The 15,026-nt window shown below is 39.8% G+C and overlaps 1 non-coding gene across 1 annotated transcript in view; it reads right to left on the bottom strand.

Annotated features, from left to right (window-relative positions):
- LOC105193152 overlaps positions 1 to 4,887 on the bottom strand; it is a 31,729-nt gene extending 26,842 nt beyond the window's left edge. The window contains exon 1 of the transcript XR_005574265.1: positions 3,421 to 4,887. This is a non-coding gene — a transcript (uncharacterized LOC105193152). The remainder of the gene's footprint in view (positions 1 to 3,420) is intronic.
- Between the last annotated feature and the right edge of the window lie 10,139 nt (positions 4,888 to 15,026).

Raw genomic sequence — 15,026 nt, 5'->3', positions numbered from 1 at the left:
AATTTCATTTTCCCAGATCGCGCGTAAAAAGGTGAAGTGTGCAAAATCTCGTTTGGATAAAATTTTTAAATACATCGATGAAAAAGTCGACAATGGATTCTAAACTAAATTGGAAATAAATTTTTAACATTCGGAAATTAAACGACAAAATAAAGTGATGCAATTTCGTTGCAATGTCGCATAGTAGATGAAAATTACGCGAATGGCGGTATAAGAACAACGTGCGTTCGCATTAAAACGATATATTACGATTGAAGATTTGATTATTGCACGTGGCACGGATAATTACGTTCTACCTGACGCACGGCTTTATTCGCGGCGAGCAAAATGCAATAAAATATATTATACAATGCGAAGCGGGGGATTTATTCACGGATTACATTATCCATCACGGTCGAAAGATTAAATCTCCATAAATTATTCGTTGTACCAACGATATTCATTAACGGCGCGGTTCAAATAGCCGCGAAGTGTTACAGCAGTAATGTGCGGTAAGCGTTACCGCACGCCTACTATCTATCTCGAAATATATTTTTAACGCTGAAATTATATTATCGTGACGATTTCTATAAGGTCTTTTCAATCGAAATCATCAAACCGCAGCGCGGTTAAATAATGAAGTAATTTTTCTTACGTTTGCCCGTCAATAAAACTTTGGATCGCAGTGCTCCACTTGTCAGAAGCCAATATCAGAGATTTATCGTTTCAGGCAGATTGATCGATCGCGCGACAGTAATTTTCTACACATATATTGCAATAGCATATGCCGTAATAACGTTTTTATTGGTAGGAGATCGCTCGAAACCACTCCGCGCTTTACCGAGGCTTCATCGGGGATTGAGTACCAGCTCTTGTGGATTTTCTACTTGATTTACAGAGCGGCGAGGCATACGCTGGTGAGAAAGGGAGAGAGTAGAGAGAGGAGAAAGAGAGAGAGCAATCGATGATGTCACGCACTTGCGGTTGATAGCCGCAATCTCTCTGCGAGGTGCGCCGGCACGATCGACATCCGAGATTCGGACTTGGTCGCGGCCGGGGCCGCGTTGCATCGCGTTTTATAGTGCGTTTTACTGCGTGTGCTATGGCTGACCAGTGGTCTCTCTTTCTCTCTCTCTCTCTTTCTTTCTTTCTCTCTCTTCACGTCGCCGATCCTCCTCGCTCCTCTGGTCTCCTCTCTTTTCTCTGTAAAGGAGGCACGACCAGCGAAGCAGGGTCATGGCCGGACATCGTCTGCCATAGTCTCCGTCTTTCTTTCTCTTTTGCTCGATGGTCTACACCCACACTACATTTGTTTTACCCGCGTACGACCCATTCTCTTCCCTTTTCGCTACACTCTCGTAAAATTGGACTTTACTATGCGCCGAATATGAGCCATCGCGATCGCGCGAGAGATATCCTATTCGCGCGCGTCGCTCCACGATCGAATAGATTTGCGAGACTTTTTTAAATGAGAACTGCGAGTACGAAAGAACGTTGTCGCATAATTTACGGTAGTGTCGTGGCGTATTTGTATCTATCGACTATTATACACTGGAGACATTTTCCAGTTAAAAATATCGATATTAAAATTTCAAAGAAAAAAATCAGTTTATATCAATAATACGTGCAAAGTGTATATAATTTTGAAATTGAATTGTTTGAACTAGATTAGAGATCTATTGTATTTCATGAATAGAATATGAAAGTTTGGCGCACTTTTCTTTATTTCAAGCTACGGGCACGTATCTTGAACGTCAAATTAAAATAACTGCAAAAAAATACTGATCGTTTTACTCAACGTGATGTATCAAAAAGTATTTTATCGAAAAGTAATCGCGGAATATTTATATATTGCGGAAAGTGCTTGGAGCGGTTTTTGCGGATTTTTTCCATTAACTCTGGAGTGACGTCAAAGGCGAGCGCCTGAGGCATTATGCAAAATTAAGAACCAAGGTGTCTCACGACTAGACCAAACGAAATGTTTCGACGGTGATTCACGGCAGGACAATGACCCCGGCAGATCAATGATATCATTTTTGTCAATATGGTGCAATACCCATGAAAAACTCGAGAATCTTCCAATATTCGATAACTTCTCCGAAATGAGACATTGAAAAAATACGGTTCGTATTCTTACCGAGTGTAATATCGGTAAGAATAAGAATAATATATTTGTTCGAGTATAATCGAACGAATACCAAATCGATATAAATATCTAATTTCAAATTTTATTTATTTAATAGAAAAAGAAACATGTGCGCAGCACAAGTATTTATTGCCTTCAATTGGCTGTATTTTATGCTAATTTTAAAAGCTGCTGCAACTTAATATCTTCGCGACATAATACGTTGACGCGTATCTTTCTCTCGTATGAATTATTTGCGACGCACAAGAAATTAATCATTCCAGGCGCAAGAATTAAAATGTCACACGCGGATCCCTCGCGTATTTCTTGTGCTCCTCCGAATTGTTCCCCGCCACAACCACGTGTTGCACTACAGAATTCTGACCGAGATGGCTATCGACCTTACGCTTATCTTAACTGTCAGCGAATTAAGTAGCTTTAGCTTTATCGGATAGTTTTAAGATTGTAGCGATTTAACATTAGCGATCAGTAGCGACTTTACCAAAGCTCTATCAATTAAAATGTTGTGAATAAATTAAGGAATTTATTGAACTTTTTATTTCTTTTTTTAATAAATTAGGTATTTATTTGTAAACACTCTTAATTATAATATTATAATTATTAATACGCAATATATAACAACAAACTTTTCTTTTCATATATTCGCCATTTCGCTTCTTCTCTTGTATTCATTATTTTCTAAAATATAAATATCTAAACTAAAAGTCATTTTATAAATTACAAGACTGTTGTTAGCCGTTTTTGATTTTAGTTACACACTTCTCAATCTTATATGTATATTAATTATTATTTTCAATAGTGTCATGCTTTATTCACAATAACATCATAATCGCTCTCTTAAATATTAATAAAATGGTAAAATCTCTTTTACAGTCATTACTCTCATTATTTCCTATTACATTATTTCAATTATCGTAACAATAAATCTCGTTCTTCAATACGTTCCTTGAAACTAGCAAACCGATCTAAATGTATTTTCAGACACAATCGAGAGTATTAACTTGTTTTCCAATCAAGACTATCAATTTCCTGTCACGACCTTTCTACGTGGAATCGACTATTTCCGCGCGATCGTTTCGTTATTATCTCGAGAGTCGGAGCTGCTCGCTCGATCGGAAACCTGGGTTCGTATACACACGTGACGAGACGACCTGTCAATTATTCCTCTCTTCTAACTGACAGCCTGTGCCGTCTAGAGGACCGCATGGAGGAGTCTCGATATAAACGCGTAAGGAGACGTTTTAAAAATTTTTCGCATCGACGGTGTACATATCTTAAAAAATCGCTCAACTCACGATTTCGCGACGGATGATGGGCGTTTCTGCTCCGGAGGGCATTGTGCAGGGTCACATACAGCTGGTACATCAGCTGCTCCTCCGTTGTCGTCCTCTCGTCGTTATTGGGCAAAAATGGTATCGCCATGATGTCTTCCTCACGCTCTTCCTCTTTCTCTTTCTCTCTCTCGTCTACTCTTCGGGACAATTGCGGGCAGTTGTAACTCGAGTCCAAGCTACGTACTCGTTACCGCTCCCGCCTAGCCCGGGATTGATACACTGCAACCGAACCAAGCAATGTCTTTTGTTGAGTCTCACTGTTCACTTTCTATGTCTCCCCCGCGCACACTCTCCGAAAACCCCCCCTCCCCCTCGCTCGGAATCTCTACCAAGTCTCGTGCTGTAAATCGTAGAATCGGTAGACACGTCAGAAATACTACACGTGATCGGTACGAATTCACCGGTGCACGTTCTCAACGTTCATCATCCCGGATCGCACGTGGCGTGCGCGCATGCAGCAGACCCCTGTAGAGGTTGCTACCTTGTCTATTCGCACGAGTCTGAATTTTCGATTTTCGGAACTAGACTTTTCTCGGACATCTGATGAAATTATTCGTTCATGCTTTCGACACTTTCGAGATGAAGCAGAAAAAGGGGGGAGGTGGGGAGGGGGAAGAAAAATCACTGTCGCATGAAAAAAATCACCTGCTGAGAATCGCCGAGATTGAACTGTCCCTTCTTAAAGCTGTTGATTGACTGCTCGAATGCACTGTACGAAGCACGTCGAATTTTCGTGACTTCTCCAGAGAGAGGTAGATTTCTGGAGCACGAACGCGCGATCGCCACGTTCAATGTCCTCACGGTTGTTCGGCTGGCGGCTGCACCAGTTGGTTCATGTCACTCGTAAACACATACAGGGGGTCGACCGCGTGACGTCGTCCTCACGAGAATATCTCGCGCGAATAGTCACGTGAGGTATCTCGAAGATCGTTGCGACACGAGATCAGCTTGATAGTTCCACAAGTACTTGCTTCGGCAGTACAACTAAAAATGAGAACGGTACTTCCATGAGCGACGATAACACCGTCAGCTGGCCACGCAAACTGTCCTCTTTGGCGCGATATATCACACGCGTATTTTGAGCGGCGCGCTTACAACAGGGAGCGACGATAAAAGAAAAGACGAGAATACGGAGCGACACGAGAGATCTCGACTGAGCTCAGGGTAAACGAGAAACACGTCTGTTCTCCTCGAGTTCTGGCGTGGTAATGATTCTGTGCTTTCGCAGCCACTCGGCATGTTCTGCCTCGCGGGGCTCTCGACGCGCTTCTTCCCTCACTCCGCTTCACCCCGATTGGTCGGAGCGGTGGGGGTGCGTGCGCGCGCAACCTGACGAGAAATAAACCGGTGGTGAGGGTAGCCGATTTACTTTGGGGTGGGGAACGCGCGAGGAGCGTGACAATACATTGTCTTGCTCCTCGGACGCCGCCACGAGTGAGCTCCGTTTGAACGCTAACATTTACTGCAATCATGTTTTTGCAATCGCCAGACGCCATGGCGTATCCATGCGGCATATGAAGAATAATACATCGAAATATTGCATTTTTTGGATTCGAATGTTTATACTGTTGATAAGAGATACATGTGTGACTAATAACATTATTAATTTATAATTATGTAAAAACAAAAAGAATCTGATTTTTTTTCTTCCTTTTTTTCATTTCAATTTTAAATGACAGAAATTTTTCTCAGCATGAAACCTATTGAAACATATTTTTAATTCGTTCTCTTGATTGATATTTCAAGCCGTTTTGCTTTAGTTTTGCTTTAATTTTCCTACGGCATTTCGTTCGATAGTTGATACGACAGCGACTCCGGTCCACGCTTGGAAGACGCAAGTGCAATTCAGTGGCGCGCGCGCGACACAGTCTCGAGACACAGCGGAGCGTGTAGCATGTAACATGTAGCAATGGGATCTCGACGAGGGAGAGAGTGAGAGGCCACGCACACCAATGTATCGGCGCTCGCGTGCACCTCGTAGCCGTAAAGGCGCGTATGACACGACGAAACGACACTCCAGCGCAACTGCGCAGTTTACGTGGCCAAGTACAAGCTCCACACGGGGGTGGGGTGCAGCCGCAAATCGGAAACGTTTACTTTACCACCGTTAAAATTAAACTCCCGGGAAGAACTGAAAAAAAAGTTAAAAACGTTACTTCCATGCGAGATATAACTTTATTTCTCGTTTTAATTCTACTCGTTTTATTTTATTCAGTTTTACTTTTTTCTTTAGTATTAACAGGATTCTTCGATACCGCGTGATATTTCGTTAAATAGATATATGATCTTAATTTGTGCAGCGTCGGTGATTCATTGATATTAATGATAAATGTTAACGCACGATAGCATTGCAGATATTATAGAATTTACTGCGTTTATAAGCGATAATAACAGACGTTCGAACGATAATGAGTATCGGTTTGCAGTGTCAAAGATCAATTTCAATCGCTCCAATGACTACACGACGAGTTAATGAGCTCGGACATACTTATAATTAATTAAGGACGCATGAGCGAAACGAACGCGAGACAGTTCGCTTACGCTTAATTTCCCGATAATTTGTGACGATGCGTACAGTATTCGCGGCATTGCTACGGTTCCCCCCACCTTTTTTTTGTACGGCCGATGAATGGACGAGAAAACGGAGAAACAAGAATACAATACGCTGCCATTGCGCGCGCTAATTCATGATGCATACGATGCACTGTGCGCCGGCTACACGAGAGTGCGACTACATAAATAAATATGAGCATATTGGGTTGCGCGAGGGCACGCACGACGGTCGTGAAAAATGGAATCACACGTTCAACGCGGATCAAGGAAAAAGTATATTACTATTAATGTTAGTTTTTATTATACTGTAATGTTTTGGCGCAAATTTTATGAACCGGGCACTCTCTACGATCAAATCCAAATTGGAAATATTTAACACGTTCAAGAATCTAGTGTCGTAAAAAAATGTATTGCGCTTTCTTTCACTCTTTGCCCCTACGGATCTAATTTTAACACTTGAAACACGGAAATATAGTTTCACTCAAACAAGATTGACGTTCAGTTGATCGACGGAAAAAACGGAATGCACTTCACTTCTACGAATTTCCATTCATTGACGCGTAACGCAGTCGGTACAATAGAAGCATGTTAAACAATCTCGAAAGCGTGAACGTGAGCACCACTCGAATCGATAGGTGATCGACGTCTCTTTGGCGTGCGCGCCCGAGTATGAGGAGAGAGAAAGTGAAAGATAAAGAGAGAAAGGGAGAGAACAACAGATTAATGTCAGGAGTGGAGCGCCCGGAGAGAGACACTGTCATTGGATATCAGATGTGGGAGTTAAAGGCTAGGTGAATCTCGGTGCATCGGGGATGACGTTACAGAGAGATGACATTACCACTGCAGAACGTGGAAACTGGAGTCGATGCGTGTGTCGAGATGTGTGCGCTCTGGTCGTTGCTTGACTAAATGACGATATCGATATCGAGGAGCTTTTAAAGCAGTACATCAAATGAAGGCGGCTTCTCGATAGCGATATCAGGTAGCTGAGAGATGTCTGTACATCGTGCGCGTCTTACGTCAATGACTATTGCTGATAACTTGGCGCGCAAAAAAAATGGTGACGCCTTCAAAAACCTTGAGATTTTTTTTTTTTTTTGTGGATTGATACGCGAACTTCACCGCGCGTCTTACAGGAACTGCTCGTTATGAGAGATACCACTTCTGCGAAGCCAATTGTCTCAATATACGTAAAAGTCAAAGAGGCGACTTCAGGGAGGGACGAGTTGATTGTGCCATCATTGTACGAGAAGTCGATTCACTTAACGAAGTTAAACTTAGTTGCGAGAAGTTCGAAGAGTATTTTGATGCCCATAGTTTTTATATAAGAAGTTTTATTTGAAATGTTAGAAGATGAAGAGAAAGTTTGATTGGAATTATGAAATATTGCACAATGTGTGCAATATTGAAGATTCTAAGAGTATTCGTAGATAAGACCGAGCTATTACATCTTAATTAATAAGTATAAATAAGTAACTGGTGATAAAATATTTTTGAACATATTTTGAAAAAAATATTGCAACATGCCCAGAGTAATAAAGATGCTCATTAATATAATAAAAAGTTATTATATGTATTATAAATCAAATTCAGCATTTGAAGCCGTTCAAATTCATTCTTAAAATTAATCTTTATTTTCAGTAAAACATGTTCTAGCAAGATTATATCACGCTTTTGATAATTAATCGCAATTATTGATCTCAATCGCATATGTAAACAAACTCGTTCTTCATGAAGTAATAATAATAATAAAGATACAATCGTAACGACGAAATTTCTGATTAAATCTTTACATAGAAAGTTTTGATATCATCTTTTCCATATAATATTTTTCACATTCGTATCAATCTTCAATTTTCTTATCGATTAATTCCATTTATAAAAATTCCATCATCGATCTTGAAACTATATCGGATTACGTTCATCCGATGTGGACTTGACTTTCAGGACAACCTTATAAATAAATAGCCGGCATTGCAATTTTCCGTCATCGTGGAAAAATCATAATCGTGTACCTCGCCAAATCTATTAGATGCGGATGTAAATGTTGACTTAATCACTGCCTTCGAGCTCCTCGTAATCGGAGTCAGTGTCGCGGGCACTGGTCAACGGTCGATTAACGATCTCCGCATTTAGCGATTAATGATTCGCGATCGAGCGAAGAAACGCTCGACGAGCAACCCTTTCTTCCCGGTCTTTCGCAACCCCGTCGCAACGTTTTATTTCGAACGTGAGGCGTCGAGTCGTGCGACGCAGCACCGGTTGTGTCGTCCGAGATTTAAAACCGGTAGCACCGTACGCGCGTTGTACCGGGCTGTATATTTTTAGAACGACCACCGCGATCGCGTGGGCGGATGCTGGACATCGGTCCGGGAACCTGCGCTACTTTGTTTTAAGCACGCAAACCGGACAGGATTTCGCGACGATTCTGTCGAATGACGGGCACAGAGTAATTTTTGCTATACAGTTTCAGTGGCATAAAAAATACTTTGCGAAAAAAAAAAGATAAATCGTACGTTTAAAAGTTTCACAATATTAAGCCATCGCTAAAGTCTACTTTAGAGCTTTAGCTCGTGATAATACATTACAACACGCGCGTATAAATTATGTCGTGTTCGCAGCTAGGCAAAATACACTATATCTTCATTTGTCGGCTTCCGCGGAATTCTAACGCCAACAGAGGCTCCTTATTCTGTGCATATATGCATATCTATGCTGGTAATAAGCACGCTCGTTTACATCACTACGATGATTAAAGCTCCTGGTTTAATATCTAAATATGTTGGTGAAAACGCACAATTATTTATATACCTGATTCTAATTCTAGTTGTTTTTTAATTCTAGTATATTTTAAGAAACGCGTTTATGTTTGCGTCACGTTTAATTTTTTTCAAAATCAATCTACACGAGATAGCAATCAAAGAATGAGTCACTTAATCCTAATCATGTAAACTTGATCAATGCGAAAGCACTCTGAGGAAGAAGAATCGTCCAAATAGGGTCTTTCGAGATAAACGAAGCGCCTTAATTATCGAGGTAATTATCGCGGCGGGTAGGAGCGTTATCGCTTCTCGTCGCGCGACACGCGTCTCCCGCGAACATGTTCGAACGGGTTTCATGTCCCTCGTGGTATTACGGACACACTGTTGCCGTCATTTACGAGGTTAACGGCAAGAGCAGCGTTATTAAACGATCTCTATAATGGGTGACCGTCAAGCGCGGAGCTATTTATCGCGATTACGTACGAGAGAAAAATTACGTTTTCCTTTTTCCTTTCTATAATGTGCTATCTTATGTATTTCTTTTTATCATCGCAACAAGTGAATTCATTCTGTAAATAAAAATTATCTGTACTTTCCCTCACTCTTTTCAAACTACGTGGACGGCAGTGTGAGAAAAATGCACCGTATGAGAATCATCCGTCCGAAAGATGACTCAACTTATCAGGTTGATGTTACGAATTGCGTTTCTTATCATTTTTTATCGGGTCATTGGTACGTTCACCCTTCCCGGCAGTTCATCGAACCAGATTTCGCACGCTCGTTTTCTGCAAATATTAGACCTTTAAATCGGCCAGAGGGAGAATGAGAGGTCGAATATGCTGGTAATACGTTCGCGGATGTTCCATGGCCTCGCTGTATCTACGTGGCTTAGTGATAACGGGCGGAAAAAGAAATAATAGGAAGGTTGAAAACAATAGAGCCGGAAAATTGCAGGCGCGTATTTCTTTTGTGCTCGCTCGTGCAACACGTTTGCGTTTCAAGTGTTATTCGTGGCTAATTGCATCCAAATTGAGATGTAAATTTAATTTATCAACAATATTAATTAAACATAAAAATAAATGCATTATATTTTTGCATTGCGAAAGAAAGTGTGCGAAGCTACATGAACAACAATACAAGTGTAGATCACAGTTTATATGTATGTATTCTCATTGCGTACGATTTTTACGTTTATTGTTCATGTAATTTTATACATTTTTTTTATAATTTATAAATACAGATGAATACAATTTGGAGTCTTTTCATTACACGCGTTTATAATGTACATACTGCAAATAGTGCGTTTTCCCTTATCTCTGATAACCATTCGAGAGAGGGATAAACAGTAAAAAGAAGTACGATAAATGGTTAACATTTCAAACAAACTTGATGTACACGTAACTCACGTTCGTACGAGAGAAACGCGGGTGTATAATATATACACGCATACGTATGGATTCGACGCGCAGCTGCAACAGTACGACTAATATCCGCAATTTTGTAATTTTAAACCATCGCCTACGTGCGCGCTAACTGCCGGAGTGAAAGAACTTCGTTCCGAGAGCGTTCCGTAACGTTAGTCACGAAACCCCCGAGACACATTGACGCACCGTATTACGGTGATTTTCACGATAAGTGAATCCCAGTGTCAAGGGGAGCAGTCGCGACGAATTAGTTTCTCGAAATAGCCGAATTACGACCGCGCGAAGATTATACGAAATTAACTCCATTCGCGCCGTGCTTCGACATCTGTAATTATCGCGTCGTTTTTCAGGTCGCCAGACGGTGCAAATTGGTTTCTACCATGAATGAAAGCACACGTGTTCCACGTTCGCCATCGATATCGATCTCGATTTGGCCGTGAATAATAATTTTCACCGAGCGCGCTGGGCCAGGGGACACGCAAAAGGCGACAATAAACGATCTTGAGAGAAAGAGTTACTTGTATTAAAACAAAAAGAAATTGCGTCGTTAAAGCTGTGAAGTTTTACTCTCTCTCTCTCTCTCTCTCTCTCTCTCTCTCTCTCTCTCTCTCTCTCTCTCTCTCTCTCTCTCTCTACTACATGTACCAGAGAATGATATGATAGCCGAACGCAAATGATGGATCATAAGACCGGAACTTCGCGAGGGTGTTTGCGGATGTGGTAACGAAATCGTCGCTCTTTAGCCGCAAGGTTTCTTGTCTGCCGCGTTCTTGCGGTTTTTTAAGAGACGGCAGAGCCGTGAACCGTCACGATAAATATCGAACGTAGTTACGATCGTGGGTAAATTTCCTGCGCAAAATCTGCGTTTTTATCGCGGTTCGATCGTCCAGCGACGTTTTTATGCACACGATGAGACGAGTTTAATAAACGTTTCGGGGGGACAATCTTGGTTTTTCTCCCGATACTGATGCTGTTTCAATTTTACGCACGACAGCAGAGCTTGATTTACGTTGTCTTACAACCTGTTATTGACAAAATCGTCCATAATGTTAAATATTATGCTATCGCGTGATAGCAGAAAACCCAAGTCCATCCAATACAAGTTGCTAAAATATCCGTAGAAGTAATCCGTCCAACAAAAAGGGTTGCGCAAACAAACGAGCAATAATTGACTAAGTACCGATGCATGGATACACATTTCCAGCTGTGAGGGCATAATATCAAGGTACATACACGCACTTGAGGATAAGTATTTGCCGCCAGCTATCATCAAGATCCAATAGAGACGAGTGCAGTTTAGCCACGACAAGACTATATCATCAACGACTAATTTCTTAGGATAACGCGAATATTAATAAACCTCTTTTACATTATCAGTGCGTACTACAATATCGCTGATGTATACAATGCATCGTTATCGTAAAGATTATTTGTTGTTCTACTATTGTTATTATACTTTCGACAAACTTCGTAATATATTTCAATACATGACGAATAAATTATTTTTTGGGGGGTGGGGGAGAGACGTCCAAACGGAAAAATTTCAACATGATTAGAATTCACTAATCTTATAAACATTTTAACTGGCTTATTTTTCTTTAACCCGGTAACCGCGATAAATTGATCCGAGTTGTGTCTTGACCGCGAACGACATCTCGGAGCATGAAATCAAGCATTTTGGAAAAAATAGGGCATATACATCGGGCAATTAAAAAGAAACCGGACTGTTTCCGCTGTTCAGTGATAGTACAATGTACAATCAAACGCAGTTGGGAATCATCGCCTTAGACTAAATGCAAAATTTTACATTTACTCTTCACACTTAAAGGTCTACAGCATTGATTCCCAATGGTATTTAATTGTACATTGCGTTATCGTCAAACCGCAGGTACATTTTTTTTTTTTTTTTTTTTATTATTCCACATATTTATACACGAGGCCGTGTTTTTAAAATACCGAGTCACACTTATGATAATATGACAAGAGGGGCGATCTTATCTAAAATCCCTCGCGTTAATCATTCCGTGACGAGTAGACGACCACATGCTAAAATAATTTTTACAATATGCCTTCTTCGCTTCTCGAATGATGCAATTCTTAGAAATAATGATTCTTAGAAATCTTGAATACGATGCGCTATCATTAGATTGCGGTTTTACACATGTATGCGTGTTAACTTGTAGATGCGTATATCGTTCGTCTTTTATAATTCTAGTCCGGGAATAATCTGTTCCAAAGAAGTCAAAAGACGGACTTATGTTCGTGTTGTTTACTTTCTATTCGTATTTTAAGTACACAACACATACTAACATACTACGTCGTATCTTTTTTTGTACACAAAGATGCTTGAACACGTCATAATTTATTGGGATAAACTATCTCTGAACCTCGTTTCTATCGATGCTCGACAAATCTAAGATTAACTTCGGAGATAATTGACATTGTACGACTTACCGGTGTAGCAGTCAGCAGATATTACATAAGATCACAACAAAGACAACGCTTTCTGAATATGTCACTGGCCCAATTGAAGATCGATGCGTTTCTGTGGAAGTTAATTGTCCAAATGAGTACGCGATCAATCCTTTAAAGAATTTATCGATAGCAAGGTACACAATGTGTATCGTAAAGGACATGCCCCCTTCGCTGTGATCAACCAATAATATCCCATCTTTCAATTTTGCTTATTTGATGTATTCGTATTGGTCAAGCTAGCCTACCTGCTCTACCTCTTCTTGCCGTGGTTTCCGCTATACAGACATGTTTCACATTCTCTCTTCCTCTTTTCCTTATAGCAAAGGAGCATGCGTTCTGAGGAAGAAGAGAGAGAGAGGGAAAGGGTCTCGATCCCTTAGTCACGATAGTGGGAGGAAAAAATCATATAGTGGGGAGATCAAAAAGCTGATGCAATTGCGAAAAAATTTTCCTCATTCTTCTCTTTATTAGTTCAAATATAGTGTTTACATTTTATTTTATTAAATTATTAATTTGCATTAATGGATTTGATTAATTAATTAATTTTGGACCATTTTCAGTAATAAAAAGTTGAAAAACCGAGATGATAAGCTAACATAGATCGATTAATTATCGTTTGTTTAACAAAAACGTAAAATATATAAAATATAGTTTTGTAATATAACGCGCATCAATTAATTCGCAATTTAATCAATATACTCAAATTTCAATTTTTTGAACGTAGAAAAATAATATTAAGTTAGCTATGTATATATAGATAACTAGAAAAAAAGATAAGCTATTTTATTTCTTTTAATATCTTTGTTGATTGTTGTAAGAACAAATAGCACAAAGATTGTTTCGAAAAATCTAATCTTAAGGAAGATGTCCCGGCGCACGTTATTTTTTAATCTCTCAAAAAGGCATTTTTTTTAAATCAACAAAAACCTTTTAAGTGATAGAAATAAACTGTCTTACATACTTGGCATTATTTATTTGTGTACACAAGCTATCTGTAATTATTGACTCATCAAAAGCGAAAGGCGCACCGGGCGGGTTCAGCGAAATATCAAGTAGATTACTCAGAAGCGAGATGAATCAGACGTTAGATACGATTTTTCGATGGAACAGGTTTGTACCCAGCAACCGGTTAACCCGGCAATTTTTAAGGCCCAAAGTAACGCAGGCCATCGCCACGAAACTCCTCTCGTCCCGTCTGAAAGTTGAAACGTATCGAGCGTACCGCAGCCGCTAAGAGGAAATGAACTTGATGACTCACACCCGAAGAAACGAATTAACGAAGACGGCACCGGCTACAAACTCTTACTGCACGCTTGTGTGTGCATCGCGTAACCTTATTATGAGTGCGCTAGCTTCGACCAGTCACGCGACCGAGAACGAGACGAGACGAGACGAGCGATCTCGCAAATTCCACCCGCAAGAGACCCACCAGTCGAAGAATCCTTTGTCTTTCTCGCTGCTTGACTGCCAAGGTCGTCGGTCGAAGGGATTCTAATCGCACGCTAGAAACGCCGTCTCAACTGAATCACATTATACACTTCCGATGCTAGCCATTGTCTTGAAATTTATAATATCGAATGTTGACGATTAAATTATTTTCGGGTTTTATCGTTCAGACGGAGGATTGCGCAATCTATTATGCATGCTTATGAAATGAGCTGGTCTCACGTTTCCGTTCACGTGTGTAGAAAGATATCACAATCTTATACATATTGACATCGAACGTGATGCGTCATAAATTTCTACGCATGTTGACACTGAAAATATAATATCTGACTGATTGAATTTTATACCTAAATTTTTATTTCTTTCACTTTTGATGAATTGATGTAATTTTGAGTTTCTTAATAACAATGTTGTTTCAAATATATGTAACTGTGCCTTGTTACGTATATTTTTATCACAACAAAGTATCTTGCACATTTAGATTACATTAAAAAAAATTTTTTTTTAATTAAAACATTTTTTTCAAATTGTAATACATTGCAAATATATATATATATTTTTTTTTCCTTGCAATATGTATACAAATATAGATAATTATAGAACTTTTCTGCAAGTATCATGAATTTGCAATATGCAATTATATATTTTCTTGTACGATACATAAGTTTCATTATTGTAGATAATAAGAAGAACCGATTGATATAAAAGAAATATCTAGTTACAATATTAATTTTATTATATAATACAGCTATAATTTTTCATAAATAAAACACTCAAATATCATTGCTTTCGTATATTTGACCTGGTCCGGTTACCTGCGATTTGTTTCGCCTGCTTTTTGAGTTTTGTCCCTTTGTTATTTTCGACCATTCTCGATTGTCTCTGTTGGCACATGGTCGGCTCGTTC

Source organism: Solenopsis invicta, chromosome 3, assembly GCF_016802725.1.
Source record: "Solenopsis invicta isolate M01_SB chromosome 3, UNIL_Sinv_3.0, whole genome shotgun sequence".
Classification (NCBI taxonomy): Eukaryota; Metazoa; Arthropoda; class Insecta; order Hymenoptera; family Formicidae; genus Solenopsis; species Solenopsis invicta.
The sequence above is the reverse complement of the archived record's forward strand: the minus strand, read 5'-3'. Positions and strand labels throughout refer to the sequence as shown.